The sequence below is a fragment of the Symphalangus syndactylus genome, chromosome 8 (assembly GCF_028878055.3).
Source record: "Symphalangus syndactylus isolate Jambi chromosome 8, NHGRI_mSymSyn1-v2.1_pri, whole genome shotgun sequence".
Lineage (NCBI taxonomy): Eukaryota > Metazoa > Chordata > Mammalia > Primates > Hylobatidae > Symphalangus > Symphalangus syndactylus.
The window spans coordinates 16,947,780-16,968,752 of record NC_072430.2 but is presented as its reverse complement, the minus strand read 5'-3'; the positions used below and the strand labels follow the sequence as shown (position 1 = coordinate 16,968,752).

The 20,973-nt window shown below is 49.9% G+C and overlaps 1 protein-coding gene and 1 long non-coding RNA gene across 13 annotated transcripts in view; both read left to right on the top strand.

Moving 5' to 3' along the window:
* The window catches only part of EVL (Enah/Vasp-like), a 171,939-nt gene that overhangs the window by 125,499 nt on the left and 25,467 nt on the right, over positions 1–20,973 (top strand). The gene's annotated exons all lie outside the window — the stretch shown is intronic.
* On the top strand, positions 7–20,167 carry LOC134737283 (uncharacterized). The gene is made up of 2 exons (XR_010122005.1): positions 7–18,501; positions 18,561–20,167. It is a non-coding gene; the product is annotated as an uncharacterized lncRNA (long non-coding RNA).

The window sequence follows — 20,973 nt, the reverse complement described above, 5'->3', positions numbered from 1 at the left end:
GGCTTTGTCTTGGCCTGATGCCGAGACCCTCTCTTGTTCTACCTCTGCCCTCCCACAGCTCTGGCTCTCCGGGTATCCTAGCACTGTCACTGCATTGAGCTGAGGTTGCATGTGTTCTCAGAGAAACCTACTGCCTGCCTCTAGATTTAGAGATATTAACAATTCAGAGGAGGAGAGAATGGAGTTTGTATCTCTTTGCCACTTGTGAGATATAGATTTGTACAGATGTGTCCCTGAAGCCATATATCCAGATCTGTTTTAAACTTGCCATCCTGTTTCCATATTCCAGAACAAACATTCGAGAGAGATGGGAGAAAACAATCAAGAATTTATTTTTGAATTTAATTATTCATTCATATGTTTAACAAAGGTTTATTAAATACTTACTGAGGGCAAGAAACTGTGTAGGCAAAATAGATAAGAATTGAACAGCGGCCTTCCCCTCAAGGCACTTAGTTTTTCCGGGTGGACAGGTTCATAAACAGCTAACTGGAATGTATCGCAGTAAATGTTTAAATAAAGGTACATGCAAGGTACTTAGGGACCACAGAATAGGATGTAAGTAACTGCCCTTCAGAGCTGCCAAGGGAGACTTCTACAGTGGTGGTGCTGTCTGAGCCGGAGTTCTGGGTGAGCAGTTCACAGGCAGAGGCAGGAGTGGGCGTCACAGGCCAGAAAAGCAGCAAAGGCAGAAGGGCCTGAGTGAGCCCGCACATGCTGGGAAGAGGGCGATGCAGCATTTCTGGGGCCCGGAGTGCAGATAGGAAAGAGATTGGAAATGAAATTAGAAAGGTGCTGGGGCTTGCACAGTGAAAGGCCCCAAATACCTGGAAGACTTTGGGCTGGCTTGATACTTAGGGTAGACAGTGGGAGAGGGGCTAGCAAAAAGTTTCTCAGCAGGGCAGTTAAGGCAAAGAAGCAAAATTACATGTGGCTTTTATTGGACATTTGCAGTGGTAGCTTCGGAGGGAGAAACAAGGCTTTCCCAGGATGGGTGTCTTGATTGCCTGGGTTATAGTCCTGCCATTGGCTGGAGAGCCTACCTTGGGAGAACTTGGTAGTTAAGAACCAGGCATGGAGTCACACTGGTCAGTTTGAGTCCTGGTTCTGACATATGCTAGCAGAGGAACTCTTGAGCAAGTTACTGAATGTTTTTGTGCCTCAGTTTCCTTACCTATAAAATCGGGGGATATAAGGTTGTTTTTAATTTAAATGAACTAGAATGTAAAATGTTTCTCAGGTTGCCTGGCCTAGTAACAACTCTTTTAGCATTTGTGAGTATTATTACGATCATTATTGTTGCTGCTGCTGTTACTGCTACCAGAATTGAGGTGGGAAATTAAGAGACATAGTACTCAGAACCTGGAGGGCTGTGGCATTTAAATATCTACTGGGGCCAGGCGCGGTGGCTCAGGCCTATAATCCTAACAGTTTGAAAGACCAAGGCAGAAGGATCACTTGAGGTTCGGAGTTCAAGACCAACCTGGGCAATATAGCAAGACCCTGTCTCTACAAAAAAAAAAAAAAAAAGCGTGTACTGGGCCTGATATATTGGAGCTTTAGGACCCAGTTTAAGCACTAGGAGATCTGGGCATTGTGGTGCATGCCTGCAATTCACGAGGCTGAGGTAGAAGAATCACTTGAGTGCAAGAGTTCGAGTCCAGCTTGGACAACATAGTGAGAGCCTGTCTCTTACACACACACACACACACACACACACACACACTAGGAGAGTTTTGTGGTTTTTTTAAGTAAATAAAGAACATGTTTTGAACATGCTTCCCATGGGTCATGCATATAGAGCAGTTACTTGCAGCTTTCCCTATCTTGACAATGCTCCAAAGTTCATGGACTTTCTGCTTAGTACTTGGATAGCATGGTAAGGAAGCATCTTAACCATGGCAGTGTTGAGTGATGAGCACGGGGCCTGAGGCATCGTAAGCACCCAGCAAATGTTTACTCAACTGTCTCTTTCCACCCAAGAGCCTTGAGGTGAATTTAACATTTCTGTCTGAACTTACCTCGCCTGCCTCCAGGATGTGGAAGTTAAGGTTTTTTTGTTGTTTTTTTTTTTTTTGTATTTTAGTGGAGACAGAGTTTCACTTTGTTGGCCAGGATGGTCTTGATTTGCTGACCTCATAATCCGCCTGCCTTGGCCTCCCAAAGTGCTGGGATTACAGGCGTGAGCCACTATGCCCGGCCCAGCTTTATTTTACCTGTACATGCAGATATTAGTAGTTTTTATTTAATTTAAGCACTTGCTCTGAAAGTGCTTTTTTTTTTTTTTTGCCCTCAAGGTAGGTTTATTTTACTTGTACATGCAGATACCTTGGGGGCAAAAAAAAAAAAAAAAAAAAAAACGCTTTCAGAGCAAGTGCTTACATTAAATAAAAACTAGTTGTTTTATTAAATTTACCAGAGAATCACAGGTAAATCAGTTAATCCTGCCCTGTTTTCAGATAAGAAAGCCATGCCCCATTATGAGGAAATAACCTCTCGGTGTCAGATAGTAAGATCCAGAACCTGACCTCCTACATCCCCTGGTGTTGAATGAGTGTCTTGTTGAGGCAGGGGTGAGAGACATCAGCTAGTTTGGATGTGTGCATACAATGTGAGAGTACCCCAATTTGAAGCTTTCATGAGGAGGAACAGTTAGTTGTCCATTCTGGTTCAGCTGGTAGTGGCCTCCTTTGCATGGACTGCAGGTCCCGCAGCCCACTGACGAATAAGCTTTTGCTTCAGCTGAGGTCCAAGCCTACTGACAATACCATGCGCAGATACGCAGATGCAACTTGATGAACTGTTACACACGTGTGTGCGCGGTTCCCAGTGCCAGACCAAGAAAGAAAATGTAGTCAGCACCAAAAGGCCCCTCCCCGCAGTCCCTGCACTTAAGAATAGATACAAAGTCCACTTTTTGTTTTTGAGCGTCATGTAAATGAAATCATACAGTGTGTATGATTAGCTTGGCTTGTTGGCATGTGTCTGTAGTCTCAACTACTTGGGAGGCTGAGGTGGGAGGATTGCTTGAGCCCAGGAGGCAGAGGTTGCAGTGAGCCAAGATTGCACCACTGCACTCCAGCCTGTGTGACAGAGCAAGAGTCTGTCTCAAAAAAAAAAAAAAAAAAAAAAAAAAATGGAAGTATGAACCTTCCAACATTTGTGTGGCTAAAGTACTCTGCTGAGGACCATGCAAAGATGTGCCATAATGTAAGCACCATCTACTTTTAAACATGTTGGTTGTCCCCATTTTCCATGATTACCCTCATGTGGTAGAGGGCATTCTTGTATTTTTATGTGTATGTGTACTTTGTATCTCATGTGTCCATATTCGCATGCTTGTCCAGTTATTTTCCTTGGGCATGTTTCTGTGTCAAACAATATATGTGCTTTTCAAGTTTTGGGTCCGGGCATGGTGGCTCATGCCTGTAATCCCAGCACTTTGGGAGGCGGAGTTGGGCAGATCACCTGAGGTCAGGAGTTTGAGACCAGCCTTGCCAACCTCGTCTCTACTAAAAAGACAAAATTAGGCCGGGCGCGGTAGCTCACACCTGTAATCCCAATACTTGGGGAGGCCGAGGCAGGCAGATCACCTGAGGTCGGGAGTTCAAGACCAGCCTGACAAACATAGAGAAACCCCATCTCTACTAAAAATATAAAATTAGACAGACATGTTGGCGCATGCCCGTAATCCCAGTTACTCGGGAGGCTGAGGCAGGAGAATCGCCTGAACCCAGGGGGTGGGGTTATGGTGAGCTGAGATCGCGCCATTGCACTCCACTCTGGGCAATAAGAGCGAAACTCCGTCTCAAAGAAAGTTAGCTGGGTGTGGTGATGCATGCCTATAATCCCAGCTACTCGGGAGGCTGAGGCAGGAGAATCACTTGAACCCAGGAGGCAGAGGTTGCAGTGAGCCGAGATTGCACCATTATGCTCCAGCCTGGGCAACAAGAGTAAAACTCCGTCTCAAAAAATAAGTAAAAATTAGAAAATAAAGTTTTGGGAAGTCTCGCTGAATGCCTTCTAGCATGAATATCCTGGTTTACACGCTGTCCAGCACAAGACAGTTGCCCACTCCTCAGACTTCATAATTCATAAGCACTAGGCATTAGTGCTCTCATTAATCTTTGTAAACACAAGAGAAGGGAAAACATTTTTATTTGCATTTTTCTTTTTTTGGGAGGATGGAGTCTCGCTCTGTCGCTCAGGCTGGAGTGCAGTGGCACTATCACGGCTTATTGCAACCTCTGCCTCCTGGGTTCAAGTGATTCCCTTGCCTCAGCCTCCTGAGAAGCTGTGACTACAGGCGCCCACCACTATGCCTGGCTAATTTTTGTATTTTTAGTAGAGACGAGGTTTTTACCATGTTGGCCAGGCCAGTCTCGAACTCCCGACCTCAAGTGATCCGCCCACCTCGGCCTCCCAAAGTGCTGGGATTACAGGTGTGAGCCACCATGCCCGGTCTGACTTGCATTTTTCTTTACTGTTAAGGGTGAATATTTTCATACATTAGTAGGCAACTTCATCTTTTCCATTATTTTTATCAGTACCTTTGACAAGTGCAGCGCAGCATGGAGGAACACAGCCTCCTTGCACCTTTCGTTATATCTGCATAATTTCCCACTCGCCAGGTGCGTGCATCCTCTGACAAAACAACCTTGTATTTCCTTTTGCAAATGAATGGAGGCAGCCTAAGGTCACGTGGTATGTTCCAGGCTCATAATAGAGGATAAGTACACCTCCTTGGCTGTCAGGTGATGTCTACATTGTCTACATTTTAGGAGTTGTTATTCGTGTTTGTCATTCCTGGGACCTTTCCTTCTGCTGGAGAAACTTCTTGTTTAGCGTCTAGAGTCATGTTGGTGGGTCACAGATTCCTTGGCTCTTTATCATATGGCTTCTGAAAGAGACGCCATCTGGTGTAATGGTGGGGAAGGGAGAGCTAGCAGCTAAGAGACGTAGATTCCTCCAGAAGCACCAGAGGGAGGGTTGGCGTTTTCTTTCTCCCGTGCCGGCCGCCACCCACCCGTTCCTCTTCTCTCCTTAAAGGGCAGTTCTGACCAGAGTATTTCTCTGCTGCCTGCTGATCTTAGCACCCACCATCGTACTGTCACCTACTTTTAAAAATGGACAGAAAGGCTGGGCACGGTGGCTCACGCCTGTAATCCCACCACTTTGGGAGGCTGAGGCAGGTGGATCACAAGGTCAAGAGATCGAGAGCATCCTGGCCAACATGGTGAAACGGTCTCTACTAAAAGAAAAAATACAAAAATCAGCTAGGTGTGGTGGCGTGCACCTCTAGTCTCAGCTACTTGGGAGGCTGAGGCAGGAGAATCGCTTGAACCCGGAAGGCAGAGGTTGCAGTGAGCCGAGATCGCCTCACTGCATTCCAGCTGGCCAACAGAGCGAGACTCCATCTCAAAAAAAAAAAAAAAAAAAAAATGTAGAAACCAGAGGCGAGAAACCAAAGGTGAGATTCCGTGGCTCTGGGGCTTAAGAGGTTGTCATTTTACATTGTCCCAGAGATTTTTTTTTTTTTTTTTTTTTGAAGGAAAAGGATACCAAAAGTGACAAGAGCACACAGGGAGCTTTCAGATGAGCTTGTGTTTTTCTTTTCTAAAAATATGCAAACAGTAGAAAGGCACACAGCCAAGGACAGATGTAGAAAAGGCAGCGTCCTGTAGGGATTGGATGCCAAGCTTTTCAAATATTGTTCTCTCCTTGGAATGTTTTCTTACCATCTCTGCTTATCAACATCCTCCCCAGCCCTCTGGATCCAGCCTACTGCTGTGTCAGCAAAGCTTTCCTCCTCCCTCAACTTCTGTCTCTCCGCTTGGCCTCCCGGGACACTTGGTTTCTGCCTCTCTTTATCCATTTCCTCTTCATTTTGCCTGCCCATGTACTGATCTTTCCTCTCCTACTGGGTGTCCCTTTCTCTGGGAAGACTTCTGTGGCCCCCCTCATGCCCACCCCAGGTGAGGATGAGGCGCCCCTTCTATGTACTCCCCATGCTCCCCATTGCCATTCACCACTTTGTAACATTAAGGCCCGACTGCTGTTTGGTCTCCCACAAGGCTGTTGTGAGAGGCAGAGACACAGCAGCTGACCTGTTGCCCGTTGGATCCCAGCACCCATCACAGTGCATGATGCATCCACAGACCCAAAAGAGCTGTTGAGTGTTGAGTGCATAGATACAAGCTCCTGAGGGCAGGAGGTATGTGCTTTTCTCTGTGTTTTTCACATCCCAGCGCCCAGGGCCCTGTGTGCTGTGAGTATATGCATACATGTGCTGCAGGAGGGTGCGTGTGAGCGTGTGTGTGTGTGTGTGTGTGTGCATATGTACTCATCCTGAGCAAGTTACTTGATCTCCCTGTGCCCCAGTCGCCTGACCTGTACCTGCCCATTGGTTGTTCCGAGGATTAACTGTGACCATCCCTTTAGAGTGCTCAGGACAGTTCCTAACACCCAGTAAGTATTTGGTAAATACTTGCTGTGACCTTTTCAGGTGGCACTGGGCCGGGGACAAGTGCAGAGTCTACCTCTGCATTCAGCAGCCCCAGGGGACTTGACTTTTGAGTTCTATTTATTATGATGGTGGTGGTTTAAATCTTCTTCCTCTCAGGCAGACCTTCAGCTGTTACTTTTCTTTTTCTTTATTGTAATCATCTGGTCCTGAAAGCTGAAAGTCATTACTTTTCATTGTTGATCAGATCTCTGGCTTTGGCTGCTCCTTTCCTCATATTGGATTAATTGGTTATTCGTGTGGATAATACTGTCTCAAAGCATGAGTTATTATCTGGGTCATGCCTCCTAATTGGTGAAGGTGGCCACTTGGTTTATTTGAGACAATTCTAAGGAATAAGGAGCTCTCCACACTAGTGTGAGGGCCCCAGGGCAAAGATGTTTCCCTGCTCCTCAGAAAGTTCTCAGAGAACTTTGCAAGGTTTTTATAAACCTTGCAAAGCTCCCGTTATGATGGGGATGAGGTAGTTATGCATTAAAAATAGTCATAACAGTTAACAGTCCTAATAATAATCTTTATTTGGAACTATCAGAAGTCTGAGCGCCTGTTTGAGAAAGAGTTTCCTTGGATGAATCACTGCAGGAATATGAGAAAGAAACATGGCACTGTGAGATCAAATGTGTAGATAAATAATCCCCTCGCCGAGCTGCAGTCACAAGTGAATTTAAAGATAGGAAGGGTTTTAGGGATATATAATCCAGTTTCTCCTCTCTTTACTTTTTTTTTTTTTTTTAAAGCTTTGGAGCTACTGCTGTAGCTGAAGGAGAAGAAGGGATGGGAGCTGGCCTCACAGAGGCCTTGTAGAGCCACGGGGCCCCAGAGTCAGACGTTGTACCAGTCATGCCAACATCCAGGGCCACATCCTTGCTGCTCCACCTACTGCCTCCTGTTGGGCAGCTGCAGCCGGTGCCCTTGGCCCTGCATGGTTACTCCATCATGGTACTTAGCATGTTTTATTCAGGACACCTCTTTGGTACCAGCATCCCTACTAGCACGCTAGTCCTGTTGGGAGCAGGACCTGTGTTGTCTCAGTCATCCCTGCCTCTCTAGAACAAGTACAGAGGGGACACACCACGGGGACTCAGGATATGTGTGATAACTGCATGAGCCTTTTCACCTTTTGAATCTCAGCAACCCTCTAAGAACAGGGACCCCAATTCTAGCCTTCCAGACTGAGACTCGGGAGGCCTGGCTCTTGCCCTAGTCCCACCATCCGCTGACTGTGTGACCTCATCAGGTCTAGTGACATTTGCGAGCCTCAGTATCCTCATTTGGAACACAGAGTACTGATTGTCCTCCACAGTCTTTTACCAGGCAAGAGGCCCTTTTCTTCAGGGTGCCGGGTAAGCTGTCATCTGCTTGGTAAGAGGTCATGGTGTTGAGGTAACCAAGAGACCTGGGTGCTAGACCTGCCTGTGCTCTTTCTTTGCACGTGACTTAGGCAACTCACTTCCCTTTCTTGGACCTTGGTTTCTTCGTCTGTGAAATGTAGGTGGTTATCCGTGGCATGTCTGTCTCACAGCATGAGAGTCCAAGGGGACAATGGCTGTAGAAGTATTCTGAGACAGACAGCCTAGCACAGGCAGGAAGAGCTGTGATGGTGACCAGCAGTAAGTAGTAGTGGTTGTAGCAGCAGCCGCTTGGCCACGTCCCAACTGAATAAGGAATATGCCTCCCCTGCCACAGTGTCTGAAACTCTGCAGAAAGTTTGACTCTCCATGAGCTTCCTTGAGCCCGGGGGAGAACCTGCCCTGCAAGCCGGGAGGAGGCTCTTGCCCCCACTCAGCCATTGCCTCGCATGTGGCTTTAGTTATGTTTTGTCTTCTTTGTAGGTGTTGATGTTCTAGACTCTGAAATGGCAGTGTCAGACTAGACAAGAAGCTCTCACCAGAGACAAAGTGGAAACGGAGAGGTGTTGGTGATTTAGGGGGCAGCGGGGCCAGATGCACTAGACACATTGCAATGTGCAGGATCGTCCTGTGCAGTGAAGTCTTGTTTTGCATGTCCCACCAAAACATGCGGTTGAAAAACTCAAGCCAGAGCTTGCTCTGTTTTAAGAAAAAGCACTTATTTTTTTAACCAGGTTTAGTATGTGCTGAATTTTCTAGGAATTTGACTACTGTGTAGGTCAAAAGAAAATCATACTTAATTTTGTTTGTAACTTTACCAAGAGTTGTTTTCTGTTTTGGAAAGTCCTATCTCCAGCATCATCACTGTGACGTTTCAGTCATCCATAGACCTCCCCTTCGTCACATCCCATTTGCAGCAGCAGCACTCCCAGTGGGTCTGTGGGTAGGTGCAAGTGTGGACCGCCTCCGTCTCCTAGTGTAGCTGGGTCTGGCCCTTTATGTGTTGTAATGCACATTTTATTATAGACTACTTCTCTTTTCTCTCTCCTTTATAGTACATGTAAGGCATTATACTGATCTTTTCCGAATTTATGTAGGTAGGTTATGTAATCTATGAACTTCACTTCAGGATAATACAAGGATCATTACAAAACATAATAATAAAAAGGGGACCATTGGGCCTGAGAGGGTTGAAACTTGGGCTGGTTCCTTCCTGCATTGCATCTGTGTCTCGCCTGGTTGTCGCTTAACAGTGCCATGTAGATAGCACAGTGTCTGTCTCATCTCACAGCCAGGAAAACTGAGCCCCAGAGGGAGGAAGTGAGTACTTAGCCCAAACCACTTCCTGATATGACCCAGTGAGGAAGAGCAGCCGGGATGAGAACACGCTCCTCTTCTCCTCCAGTGCCAGGAAGTGTGGTGGGAGCAGCGTGGTCTAGCGGGAAGAGTGCATGTCCTGTAGCCGGGCTACGCTGGGTCTGTGTGACCCTGAGCAAGTCACCTCCTCCAACAGCAGATGGAGTGACACCACAGGCCCGTGGCAGCTCACATGACACGAAGATGCCCGGTGCCTGGTATGTGGCCTTCAGGGCCGTGCCCCACGCTGCTCCTCTTTTTGTCCCCACATCCAGCAGTTTTCCATTAAACCACTGTAGGTCCTCTCAGAACTTACCAGAGTCATAGTGTCATCATCTCCCATTACTCCAGGAGAGCAGGGCCCTGGTGGCACTTGAAGCAAGACCCCAAGCTGATGGCACTTGACCACATAGTGGGAGTGAATTTTAAAGAAAATCCCCCTCAAAGGCTCTGCTGGTATAGAAGGCAGATAGTCTAGGCCAGGTAGGGCCAGTGAGTGGGAGCCAGGGAAGGAGGCTTGGGTGTCATGTGACTGGATTTACATTTACAGATGACAAAACCAAGACCCAGTGAGGGGGAGGGTGTGTGCAGGCCACAGGACAAGTCTGGGCAGAACCGTGGCCACGCCCAGCATTCCTCTGCTAGCGTTCCCTCATGAAAGATCACTTTTTCGAGGCCAAGGACCAGAAAAGGACCAGGCTTTAGGAAGAGGGCCGAGGTGCATGGAAAGCAGTGCTGGTGAGGAGAGGGTTGAATAACTGGATTTTGACTGTTTCTTCCCATTTGGTTCTCACTAATGAAATCTTGTCAGACGTGCCCCTGCTGCTGGATTGGGTGGGGGGTGGGACAGAAGCATGTGTGGTCAAAGGCAAGTTTATTTGCAGTTTGGGGGTTGAATGCAGTGGATTTCAAACTGGCTATTTTGAGGAGTTCCAGGGGTCCACCAAGGTATACCAGGGCCCTCGCCCTCATGCAACCAGAGTAGTTCTTCATCGATTTTATACAGTGAGACTCTGAAGAAAAGAAAAAGAAAAACCCCACAGCTTAGTGGGAGTCCGGGCGAATTAAAACACAGGATGAAGTGCTTGTTCTCTTTGGCTCTTGGAGCATAATGTACGTCCTTTTCCTACTTGGTTTGCGTGTAATAACATCATTGGTATATTTCAAAATATGAAGCTCCTGGTGCTGGATAATAAATGTTTTCCCAGTTTTTCAACCTCTTGTGTCCTTCATCGATGCCCAGTGGCCCAGTGGCTGCAACCTCAGCACAGTGTTAAGAGCGAGCCCCGGAAAGGGACTTACAGACATACCTTCCCGGGAAGAGTCAGGCCCAGCTCCATGTGCTCTTTGCAGGGGAGTGGAAGGTTGTTAAACCTCATAGCTCTTGGAGATGGGGCTGAATTTTGCTTCTCGTAAACCTCTTTCCATTGGAAATTACCTATCTTTCTCCCCTAAAGAGAAGGAAGTACTGGACTGTCTTCATCTCCTTGGCTGCCGAGCCCATTTGACACCTTGTGCCACCTGAGAAAAGGCAGGCCCAGCATGGCCCTGCCTGAGGGGAACAGGACGGCAAGCCCCTGGCCTCCTGCCTGCTCCCAGCTGCCCTCTGGCGGCCACTTTCTGAAAGCTGGATGTGTCTATTTGCTGACCCACCCCTGTTCTCACTCCAGGGCTCCAGATGTTGTATCAGGCAGGGCCTTTGTACGCCTCCATGCCAACAGCTACCCAAATCGCACCGTCAGTCACACTCTTACTCAGGCTCTCCTGTGCCCCTGGCCCTTCTTCCCCTCTCACTTTTCCCCACACTTCTAAAATCTCACTCGTCCTGTCAGAATGTGGCTCCACAGATGGAGCCTTTCCCAGCCACCCCGCTCCCTGTGACTTTGCACTCTGTCCTGCACTCCCACAGGGCTTTATTTTTGCCTCTGTCCTAACAGTCAGCTGCCACTTGGCATGTCCTGCTATTCCCACTGCATGAATCTAGTCAGTTTGGAAATTCAGAAAGTGGCCTCTTTGTCTCTGGACCCCAAAAACCCGCACATCGTCTGCCTTATAAGCTCTCAGTATATCCATCCCTGGCTGCAGGAGCACACCAGGACCCAGAGGCTGCCGTGCCTGGAGCCCTGTCTCCTGACTCAGCCCAGGCCCCAGCTCAGCATGGGACCATGTCCAGCAGTAAAGGCTGTGCACTGGCCTGAGCCCCGGGTCCCTCTGACTCACTGGCTCCCATTTTCACCACCTGCACTGCATATTCTCACCGTGTCTCCCCTGACACTCTCTCCCCTGAAGTGTTGTAATGGGGTTGTAACCCATCCACCTTCTCTTGTCCTTCTTCAGTCTGTCCTCCCTGGGCTGCGTCTAAAGGGGCCCCGCCCCTGCCCTCATACACGTTCTCTCCATACTCCTGGTCACCTTCTGCTCATCCTTTGCCCTGCTGTTGTGAAGCCTTCCCGGTGTCCCAGGAGACCTCAGGCACCCCTTCCCACTCCTCGCACACTGCTGCTGTCCCATTTGTTTGGACCCTGGGTTGGTTTGTCTAGACTGTGAGCTCCTCGAGGGCAGGTGTCTGTTTCTGTGTCTCGGGAGCCCTGAAGAGAGACTGACACATCAGAGGTGTCTGGTGACTGAACAAGCTCCCAGCTTGCGCCCATGTCGTATTGTGTGCCTCGCGTAGCCTGACACTTCCTGCCATCGCACCCTTCTCTGCAGACTAAGACGGAGTTCCTGAACCAAGACCGCTTGCTGGCCAACCTGTGAAACTGGGCTCAAGGTGAGGGGTGCTATCTGTGATTGAGGGACATGGTTAATGGAATTGTCTCACACAGAAATCGCACCCGTCACCTTGGCCTACTTATCACCACCCCAAACAGAGGAGCACGCCTTCTCCAGCCATAGCCTATGGAAAGGCCTTCAGCTGCTGTGGCCCCAGGGGGGTGCATACTGTGGAAGGAACTTCGGACGTGAACTCGGATCTGGTTCCAGTACCAGCTGTGCCAGGAGTGTGCCCTTGGGCATGTCACTGACCTTTCTAAGACTCAGTTTCCCCATCTGTGAAAGGGCTGAATCAGACCCACCTCACAGGGTTGTTGTGAGGGTACCATGAGATGATGTTTGTAAACATTCTTTGTCACCTCTAAATTACTGTAACAGTTTGAAGTTACTCTTTTTAAAAAAATTATTTGCGAAGATAACTAACAATATCAGCCGTGCACAGTGGCTCATGCCTGTAATCCCAGCACTTAGGAGGTCAGGGGGTCACTTCAGTGTGAGAGTTCGAGACCTGCCTGGTCAACATAGCAAGACCCTTGTCTCTACAAAAGAATTAAAAATTAGCCAAGTGTGATGGCATGTGCCTGTGGTCCCAGCTACTCAGGAGGCTGGGGTAGGAGGATTGCTTGAGCCCTGGAGTCTGAGGCTACAGTGAGCCATGATTATACCACTGCACTCCAGCCTGGGCAACAGAGCAAGACCCTGTCTCGGGAAAAAAAAAAAAACAAAAAAAAACAGGTAACTAACAATATCAACTCCTGTGTGGTGCCAGCAGCCGTCACGTTGGGACACAGAGGGAAGCCAGGCTTCTTGGATCCTGATGGCCAGGGAACACTTTCTGAGGGAAGCGGGGCTTGAACCTGGGCCCTGCAGGGCTGGGGGTGAATGGGGGGATCTGATGAGGAGGAGGACGGCAGCACCAGCAGATCTTGGTGGTTTGGAAGTTCAAATCAAGGTCTGAGAAGAGGCTCTGCCTGACCCTGGGGGTCTCCCTCGGCACATTGGCAGCACTGTGCATGCCTCACGGGGGCCCCTAATTTCAGAGCATCCCACCTGCATCCTGCTGCTGCCATTGTCCTCCTTGAAAGAGCTGCCGGCTTATTGCAGTTTACATCCCAGAGAAGAGAGGTCTCCTCCTTCCACCAGTCCCAGGATTATCTCCCTAACACTAATGGCGAGATTCCTTTGGAGTTTTAGTCTTCGTTGGTACAGCCCAGGCACCATGTGCCCACTCAGGGTTTGAGATAGGCAGTGGTTCATTCCCCAGCCTTGCCTCACCAGCAGCTTCCTGACGCCTCCTGGTGGGGCTCAGGAAGCAGCCAGCTGAGGTGTGCCTGCCATGGTCAGCACAGGGGTTGACAGAAGTGGCACAGATTCTGGGGGCAGGTGACAGTACCATGCCCTAGCTCCAGGCACCCGCTCCACCCTGTCACATGGAGCAGCTGTGAAACCTTGAGCAAGCCATTTCACCATTCTAAGCCTTAGTGTCATCTTTTTTTTTTTTTTTTTTTTGAGGTGGAGTCTAGCTCTTGTCACCCAGGCTGGAGTGCAGTGGTGCAAACTCAGCTCACTGCAACCTCCGCCTCCCGGGTTCAAGCAATTCTCCTGCCTCAGCCTCTCGAGTAGCTGGGGCTACAGGCATGCACCACCACGCCCGGCTAATTTTTGTATTTTTAGTAGAGACAGGGTTTCACCATGTTGGCCAGGCTGGTCTTGAACTCCTGACCTCTGGTGATCCACCCACCTCGGCCTCCCAAAGTGCTGGGATTACAGGTGTGAGCCACCATGCCCGGCCAGTTTCCTCATCTTTAAAATGGGTGTGACAACCACCTCACAGAGTTGTCATGAGGCTCAAATGATAAAATAGATGGGACTGTGATTTGTAAGCATACGGCACCGTGAATGCAAGTTGTTCCTGAAGTGCCCAATCCCTAGATAGACACTGGGATCTCATCCCTCAGTCGTAGCCAGAGTCACTTCATTCTGGTGTGCCACCCCCGAGAGCTAAGCCGTATACTCCTTACAGAAAGGAACAAACCCCTTCCTGGATGCTCTTGCCTGGATCTTGGCTCCCTGAGATTGCAGGGAGATAGCAGGAATTACTTTCTCCATTTTAAGAAGGAAGAAACAAAGGCTCACAGTGCTGAGAAACTTGCCCCAGGCCACTCTGGTGAATGCAGAGCTCAAGGCCCAGAGCCCAGATATCCTGATTTCCTGTCCAGGTCTCTGCCCAGTGGACCAGACTGCCTCTCAAAAGACCCTGCTCAGCTGGCAGCCCCCCATCTTTCTAAACTGTAACCCGGCCTGGTCAGAGGTTGATTGTTAATAAACATTTAACCTGCCCGACCTTTCTACCCACATACCCACATCTTCGAAAGTGAGGGAAGAATTCATTCACAGCTGTTTTCTTTTTTCTTCACGTAGCATGTATCATTTCTGTCCTAAGGAATGAGTTTTACAAGTAGCCTCCTGCCAGCTTCAGCTCATATAGGATAAAAGCCAGCTCACATATTTTGGTAGATAACCCCAGAGATTCAGAAAGCCAAGTGCTGAACTTGAGATACAGTTTCCAGTTTGAGAGTGGACAGGCTGCGAGTGTTTGAGGCTCTGCCCCCTGCCTATCTGCTGCCTGCCCTCACTCATCCACGTGTCCATGCAGCAGGGGGGTTCACAGCAGCCACTGCCTGACTGGCCAGCTCCTGCACTTAGCCCACTCTGATCCATTCCCCGCATAGCAAGCAGACTGCATTTCACCTCTCACTCAGGTCTCAGTCCTTGCCCAGAACTCTAGGTTTTTAGGCTTAACTCAGAATATAGTCCACATCCTTACCAAGGCCTGCGTAGCCCAGCATGCTGTGGCCCTGGCTGTCTTTCTGAACTCACTTCCTCCCTACTCTCTACCTCTCCTCCTTCATTCCAGTTACACCATGCCCCAGATGTGCCAGGCACGCTCCTAACTCAGGGCCTCTACACCCAAGGCCCCTTGTGCCCAGAATGTTTTCTCCCCAAAACCTCAGGGCTCCTTCCCTCACTTCTTCCAGGCATCTGCTTATACCACCTAATCACAGAGTTTGTCTTAAGAACAACCGACACACATTCCTTTAATTCTCATTCTCTGCTGTTTTTCTTCCTACATGTTGTATCTTTGTTTGTTGCCTGTCTCTCCTCTCTAGATAGTAAGTTCCAGGGGAGCAGTTTGTATCCACAGCTATGACCCCATCTGTGAATTACTGAGCATCTATTCTGGGCCATGCACCAAAACACAAAGATTATGAATAAGACTTGGTCCCTGTGTTCACAGAACTCACAGCCAGGTGGAGAGAGAGCCTTGTCAATACAGTGTATGTTATGCTATGATGCAGAGAACACAGGGCTTCTTGCAGGGGAGGCTATGGTGAAGGGGAGAGCTACTGGGAGAGCCCTGGGGGTGGGCATGCCTGATCTGAGTCTTAAAGGGGATGGACAGACGTTCGCCAGTTAGAAGAGTAGCCCAAAAAGAAGCAAAATAGGCAACGGCACAGAGGCATGTGAACCTAGCGCTGCCATTTTGGATGCATGTGGGAGAAGAGAAAGGGGAGGCTGAGGAACAAGCAGGACCAGGCCCAGAAGGGCAGGCTTTGAGCATAACATCCCAGGCTTAGCCTCATGCCTGGAGCTGCGAGGAAGGTCAAAGAGCAAATGAGAGCCAGGACTCATATTTAACTCTAAGTGGCTTCAAGTCTATATGCTCAGAATGGTGCCCGGCAGGTAGGGAGCACTCAGCGGTGGGTGCTGCTCTCATCATCTTCCTCATGCTTCCTCTCTAGCCCCTCAGGTGCAGAAATTAAGTCCCAGTGAGAAGAAGTGAGTAGCTGGCCCAGGGTCAAAGGCCCGCTAGAATCAGTCTGTTCATCGTGTGGGGGAAGGATTTGGGCCGGGAGGAGGGAAATCAAGGAAGGAATGAGGTGCCAAGCTTCAGATGCCCCCACAAGGCAGCAAGTGTGAGGGGTGGAGGGGGGATTCCTTTGAAGTCCAGTGTTGTGCTCTTAAAATCCATGCGTATTTTGCCTATTTGAACTGGATTCCAGGGAAGGAAAGAGGGAATGATGGTGTATTCCTGAGGGAGGGTGCTAAGGGAGTTGGGACATTCAGGGAGGAGAGAGGTTTGGTGGGATTGGCTGGGAGCAGCCAGGGCACCAGGACAGGCAAGCTGGAGCCTGAGAGGCCTCCAGTCCCAAAGTAAGGATGAACCCAATCCCAAGGTTCCCACGTGGAGCAGTGGAGAACCACAGTAGTTTCCTGGCCAAGGAATGGCCTGGAAGACCAGTGCTTTCCAGAATTGACTCTGTAAGCAGACTCAATGGGATAAGTGGAGGCAGAGAGGCCAGTTGGAGACCCTTGGAAAGCCCTCCAAGTGAGAGCATGAGGCTTGGATCTAGACAGGCCAGAGAGGATGCACCTAAGAGACAGTTTGCGGGAGAGGCAGCATTTCATGGAGTCCGGCAAGGGGCCAAGCGAGGAGGATGGCGGGGAATCAAATGAGCCTTACTTCTGTGAGAGGGCGCCAACTTGGTTTTCCCATACCAAAGTTTGGGGTGGTGCCAAATTTAGGCATGCCTCACAGGCATTCTCTGCACACTTGCTCCCTTCTGACGCCACACCTACCCTGTTCCATCCCATTGCCCACAGAGTTGAGTGCCACCTAGAGGGTATCTCCTGGCAGACACCTGGTGTTACCAAGGCCTGTGAGCCAAGCCCCACAAGGAGTCTGGACAGTCCTCCAGGGCCAGGGCCCCGCGAACTTGCTGGAGTCAGGTGGGCAGGAAGATTCTGATAGGTTAGCTGAGCAGCCTCATTAAAGATTGAGGTGGGGAAGCCCACTTGATTGCTGGATGGTGTATCAGTTACCCACTGCACCAGCCAGGTGACAGAGGAGAAGAGGTAAGTGGCCCAGTGCGAGAGGTGCCCCCGGCCTGTGCCGCGGAGCCCTGCCCGTGATGGTCAGCAGGGAGTGGGCCTTCCACTGCTTTTGCTTCTGCCACTGGGACTGCACCGTGCTTTGCAGAGTGAGCTGTAGGTGATGGGAGCCCCTCTCTCTCCTCCTTGCTCCTCATGGGCCTCTCCTTTCACTCCCACCTGCTCCGGGGGTGGGGGTGGGGGTGGGAGTGCTGGATCTTGGGACGAGTATCTGTCACTGACCAACTGCGGGGTTTGCAATGACATCCTTGTGGAAGCGGCAGTGTGGAAGCAGCAGCTGGGTACTGGGAGACCTGAGCTTCTGTTCTAGCAGCACCGTTCACTGGAGACGCATGACCTTGGGTAGCTTTTCTGAGCCTCAGTTTCCCCACCTATAAAATAGAGTTAATAGGCCCAACCGTGGATGATTGGGCAGATTAGTCACAAAAAAAAAAAAAAAAAAGCAATGCAATGATGCTCGGTAAACCATTAAGCATTAAGATGTGGCAGATTTTTATTGCAATTTGTTCTGTTTGAGGTTCATTTTAAGGTTAGTTTTGTGTCCTGAAATAAGCATATTAGGAAGAGAGAAAAAATGTTCTGCAGGGAAAACAACTCCCCTAAAGAACACAGCCTAGTGGGCCCAAACAGTGGGGGTGGGGTGTCCTGGCCTGGAAGCTGGAGACTGGGTCTAGCCCTGCGTTCCCCATTTTGAACGTGAGCTTCGGCAAGCCCCTGCCCTTTCCCTGGGCCTTGGGACCCCTCTACACAAGGGTTGCTGCTCACCGGTACATGGGCAGCACCAGGCCCCCTGCTGTCCTTTGTCAGAATTCAAACGCTTTTCCTCTCCAGTATCTCCTTTTTAGTGCATGACTGCAAGGGCTGGTGGTGCTTCCCACTGTGGCCCTGGTCAGTCCCCTACTCTCTGAAGTGCCATCCCCAGATCTGTAAGTGATGACCTTCCAACCTGACAGGTCTTTCAGACCCTGAGCTCCTAGACACAGCTTTACCTATTGGTCACCATGGAGCTGAGCTGTCTCTGCTAAGCCCAGGGCCAGGTAGGAGGGTCTGTTGCAGGATTTCAGTGAGTCGGTTGGCTCTGGTAATCTGAGCTTGAGCCTAAATTCATGTAGTAAGAACTCAGCAGAAAAGACTAGAAAATTCACGCCGGGTTCCTGTAAGCAAGCAACTAAGCTGTCTAAGCTCGTGTTAGAATAGGGAGGGTGACAGTCAGGTATTTGTCTCCTCCTGAGCTGAGCTCGGAGGATAGGGTTCAACACTAGCTGCCTTTGTTTCCCAAAGACAAATGCAGAGCTATTTGTTTATTAACCAGGGCTGAGCATCAGTGCACTGGGGTGGACAGAGCCCTGGGCCAGGTGACATTTGTCATGGGCTCTGGTCCCAGCTCTGCCACCAATTCCTGTATGGCTTTGGCCAGGTGATGGTAAAGATAGTGGCCAGACCAAGCTTAGCCCAGTTCACAGACTCCATTCTCGCTTGGACATTTGCTTGCTTGGTGATAGGAATGGCACCTGTGAGGAAAGCAGGGCCTTGTAACAAGAGGGAAAGGTGTGCCAGGGATGGCCCAATCTCACTGAAATGAGGGGACCCTCTGGAAAGAGGGAAAGGTGTGCCAGGGATGGTCCAATCTCACTGTGAAATGAGGGGACCCTCTGGAAAGAGGGAAAGGTGTGCCGGGGATGGCCCAATCTCACTGTGAAATGAGGGGACCCTCTGGAAAGAGGGAAAGGAGCCAGCCAGAAAGATGGCAGAGCAGGGAGAGGCCTTAGAAGGACTTGGGACTCTGCCCACCTCAGACCAGGTGGCTGTCATTTGTTGGCCAGAAATTCCATCAAGCATCACTGAGCAAGTGCTGGATCCTTTGTCTCTGGCACTCCTGGCATCTCAGGTTCTATCTTTTCAGGAGCCCCAGGGAGACTTCCCATAGAGACTAACTGGAAACTGAGCCCATCCCTTCCATCCCAGAGGAGCTGGGGGCTGGTCTCCCAGAGCCTCATAAATGCTCAGGGCTGGGTAGGAGGAAGGCCTTCTTCAGGAGGAGGGGTCAGTAGTGCCTCGTCTTCTCTGCCTGCCTTTGGCTGTATAAATTAATGCACTACCTCAGACAGGAGACACACCACTCCCTGCCTACCCTGCACCTGCCACACCTCGTGGGGATGGATTGCAGAGCAGGGATTCTCCTCCATAGGGACTCTTAGACATTTATTTGTTTAGAGGTAGTGCATGATTTGGAAATTCAAAAAGGAATATAAGCCCACAATCCCGAGATAGCCACTGTTAACATTTTAGTGTATTTCCTCCTGTGTCCTTTAGAGTTGTAGAAATTTAGATCTGATGATCTTTGGTTCCACCCTTCTCACTTTATAGAAAATGGAAGCCCAGAGAGGAGAGGGACTCCCACACACCTAACTTACTGGCAGAGCTCCAGCACAGTTCACTCTGAAGGGGATTCGTACAATCCAGAACCGTCCAGAAGAGCACAGCCAAGGCAGGAAGGGACTGGAAGACAGGACGGGGACCAAGGGAGGCCTGGAGGGGAGTGCACTAGGGCTGTCAAGCCAGCACAGAGAGACGGCCTTTGTGGTCCTGACAGACCACTGGGGGCAGTCCTGGCAAGACAGATTTCACCCTTTGGGAAGAAGACTTTGCCAGTGAGAACCACCCACCCCGACTAGGGCCTCGCACTCGAGGTCAGACCAGGTGGCTCCTAAGGCTCTCTGTACGGCCCTGAGAACCTGTCCAGCTCCTGGGATACCTCTCCTGGTGCCACGTGGATGGACATTGAGGCAGCAAGGCCATTGGGTGCTGGCAGTGTGCCACACTCCTGCCCAAGAAGGGGCTCTGCCAGGGGGCTCCGAGCTGCAGCTTCTCACACTCGCGCCGGGGCTGGGCTCCCCTTCTTGCTCTCTCTGTCTCTGTGCCCCGCTTGACCCTTCTTCTTCCATGTGTCCTATCCACCTGCGGTCTTGGTGACTCTGTGGAGGGCTTTAGAGTCCTCTGTTTTGGGGTTGAAGCCTGGCTTAACTGTTGACTGTTCAGAGGCCACAAAGATGCTGCTTCAGTTCTCCAACTCTTCAGCTTTCTTACGGGTAAAGTGGAGCTCACAGCAGGATTCCTAGGATGAGGGAAGCTAAACGAGGTGGCGTCTGAGTCTCTGGCACAGGATCTAGTACATAGTGTAATAGACACTCAATAAACTTGAGTTCTCTCCTTACCCCATCTCATTGTATTTTCTAAGTGCCACTGCCACTGGTGGCCTATGGTATCTCACTCACTGATAGCTCGTGAGGCCCAGTCCTCGGCTCAGCCAGTTTCCCGCTCTGGGAGCTTATGAGCCATTAGACTTCTGCTATTTTCTCTAAGACTGTTTGACTCGCTCTAGGCTCACCCAGTGGCTAGAGATGCTCAGTTTGCCAGGGGCCAGTCATCCACGTACTTAACAAATATGTACTGCATTGACTATAGGTCAAAAACTATGGTAAGTACTGGGAATACAGAGGTGAGCAAAACAGTTACGTCCGTGGAGTTTAAGTCAGGCTGTTCTGTTGGCCACGCTCTTCCTCCTGCCCTTCCTGGTATGTGCAAGCATATGTCATGTATCCTGGTGAACTCAGGAACTCACATTCAGAGTCCCATGAGCAGGTGCTCTCCTACACCTGGGCCACGCCTGACCTGGTTCTGTCCTGTGACCCATCTGAGTCTCAGCACCTCAGCCAGGCTATGAGGAAGTAGGAGGGGAGGAGTGTCACCTGCATCTGGCTCACTCTCCGTGAAGCCCATAATGTGCGCCCAGATTTTTCCTCTCTTCTATGCTTTTCCTACCCCTTTCCACTGCACCAGGACAGCTTTCTTGAAGATGGCAGTACCTTGCTTTGGAATCCTTTGTCAAATCCTTATGTCAGAGACAGATGCTATAAAAGCCTTTTGAAAAGGTACAATACAAGGACCAGGTATAAGCTCATCTCGTCCTCGGAGCAGCCTGTGAAGGGCACATGGCAATTCTTCATGTCCCTGCTTGCA